Source organism: Schistocerca piceifrons, unplaced genomic scaffold (genome assembly GCF_021461385.2).
Source record: "Schistocerca piceifrons isolate TAMUIC-IGC-003096 unplaced genomic scaffold, iqSchPice1.1 HiC_scaffold_1085, whole genome shotgun sequence".
NCBI lineage: Eukaryota > Metazoa > Arthropoda > Insecta > Orthoptera > Acrididae > Schistocerca > Schistocerca piceifrons.
Window position 1 is genome coordinate 87,501 of NW_025726891.1, and position 2,500 is coordinate 90,000.

Consider the following 2,500-nt stretch of genomic DNA (forward strand, 5'->3'; position numbering starts at 1 on the left):
ATGTTGTACCTTAACCTAACCCATGTTGTACCTTAACCTAACCCATGTTGTACCTTAACCTAACCCATGTTGTACCTTAACCTAACCCATGTTGTACCTTAACCTAACCCATGTTGTGCCTCAACCTAACCCATGTTGTGCCTCAACCTAACCCATGTTGTGCCTCAACCTAACCCATGTTGTGCCTTAACCTAACCCATGTTGTGCCTCAACCTAACCCATGTTGTGCCTTAACCTAACCCATGTTGTGCCTTAACCTAACCCATGTTGTGCCTTAACCTAACCCATGTTGTGCCTTAACCTAACCCATGTTGTGCCTTAACCTAACCCATGTTGTGCCTTAACCTAACCCATGTTGTGCCTTAACCTAACCCATGTTGTGCCTTAACCTAACCCATGTTGTCGCCTTAACGTAACCCACGTTGTCGCCTAAACCTGCTCTGTAATTGTTATACGACTCGTTCAATTACTGTAGTGTTGCCCACCCGCAACCCTCGCAATATAGTTCGCTACTCGCACTGCCCGCACCCCTGTGTATCGCTTCATGTTAAACACCTTGCAAGTCTTGCTCACTTTCCACATGCTCCTGCTGTACACTGTAATGTGGATGGCAGCAGGACGTACATGCCGCCCCTCCCCACGTCCCCACCTTGCCCCCTGCCTTCGCAAGCTGGTTGGTGAGAAGTTTGCATGTTCAATGCCCTTCGCATGCGACGTACTCAGGCTACGTTGTGGTGCGGCCTGTGTCAACTGTCCGCTGATGTCGTACGCGTGAACCACAATCTGTACTGCACATTCGTCCTTATGTACTGAATGATACATCGTGGCACATGTGTGACCGCACAACGACTGCGCCCAAAAACGGCGGACCATACAGTGCAAATATTGTGCACGCAGCTACGTGTCGTCTCCCTATGAGAGCTGGATTGCAGTGTGGTACGCCATAGAGACGTGTGGGAGGAACGGACGCCGTGGATGGCGATCAGCATGAGCTGTCTGTTGATGTATTCGGACCTAGTCGTCTCTCCTCACACACCGTGATGGCATGGTGCACCGCGTTCCATATCTGCGACATGCTACAGAGGCCGGTTGACAGTCGTTCGAGCAATGGACATCGCATACGTACGGGGGCCACCTTCCACGTATTGTCTAGGCGTGCACATTTTGTTGCGTGTATGTGGGCAGACGTAGTGTGGCGTGACACCTGACACAGGCATGCAATAATCGTTGAAGTTGCAAATGGCGATGGACGCCTGCGTTTTCTGGTGAAGTTACGCAAATGAACAAATGGTAACCTGTTGTGGTGCGGTTGTTCTCGCTAGGGGTGAATCGGTGATGGCGACGATAGGTTGAGGTACTAACCGGTTGTTCCAGCGATACCCACCATGCCGACGAAACTGAACGGCATCTGGGTGTGAAGCGATACGCGGCGGTGGCTGGGTGGGACCGTCCCCGGCCGGTGAGGGGGCGCCTCCCGGCGTGCTGGCCGCGCGGTGCGTGGGCGCACGCGCTACAGCCGGCTGGTGGGGGCGGCCAGTGGCAGGCGCGCCGGCCGACGGACGCGGCAGGCGTCGCAGCTGCGCGCCGGCGCACCCTGCGCGCGGCGCCGTGCGGCCAAAGTAGGTCCTCGCGGGCCCGGTGCGAAGCGCGGTGGACATCTTCAGTGTGCTGGTCCGATTGAGGACTGTGTGCGTTGAGGATGCGCCGCCGCCCGGCGCTCGGCGCCGCGACGCCGTCTGCTGCTCGGTCGCCCCAGCGGTTCTCGCTGGTGGTTTGTATCGCAGCTGTGCGGATGTGTTGGCGCGTGCGCTGTGCTGGGAGAGTTCGCTTCGGCACCCAAGTGGGGCTTTTGTCCTTCTGTGGCGCTGGCGTTGGAGCTGCCGGTCACCGTAGGTGGCGCGTGTTGTCTCCCGCCGGCAATGCCACGACAGCACGCTCCCGGGCCTCTGTCGGCAGCGGCAAGCTCAGTTGGGAGCACGGGTGGTCGCACCGAAAGCGTCTACTCGCCTAACTCCGGGCGATTGCGCCTCTCTCGAACCCGACCAAGTACTTGGGACGGCGCTGCGCGCCGCCGGGACCTGAGAGGGTTTCGAGGTGTATTGTGCAGGGGAGCTCAGCCTCCTCCTGTTTGCAGAATGATTGAGCGGACGCTTGCGTGTTCGCGCGGGCCCCCGGGACACACTCCCGGGCGGCCGGCTGCTCAGCTCTAGTTGACGCAGCTCCCTGGTTGATCCTGCCAGTAGTCATATGCTTGTCTCAAAGATTAAGCCATGCATGTCTCAGTACAAGCCGCATTAAGGTGAAACCGCGAATGGCTCATTAAATCAGTTATGGTTCCTTAGATCGTACCCACGTTACTTGGATAACTGTGGTAATTCTAGAGCTAATACATGCAAACAGAGTCCCGACCAGAGATGGAAGGGACGCTTTTATTAGATCAAAACCAATCGGTCGGCTCGTCCGGTCCGTTTGCCTTGGTGACTCTGAATAACTTTGGGCT

At 56.7% G+C, this 2,500-nt stretch overlaps 1 non-coding gene across 1 annotated transcript in view; it reads left to right on the top strand.

The window, feature by feature from the left end:
* Nucleotides 1-2,220: 2,220 nt before the first annotated feature.
* Nucleotides 2,221-2,500, top strand: part of LOC124727132 — a 1,909-nt gene continuing 1,629 nt past the window's right edge. The window contains exon 1 of the ribosomal RNA XR_007006950.1: nt 2,221-2,500. This exon is cut by the window's right edge and continues 1,629 nt beyond it. This is a non-coding gene — a ribosomal RNA (small subunit ribosomal RNA).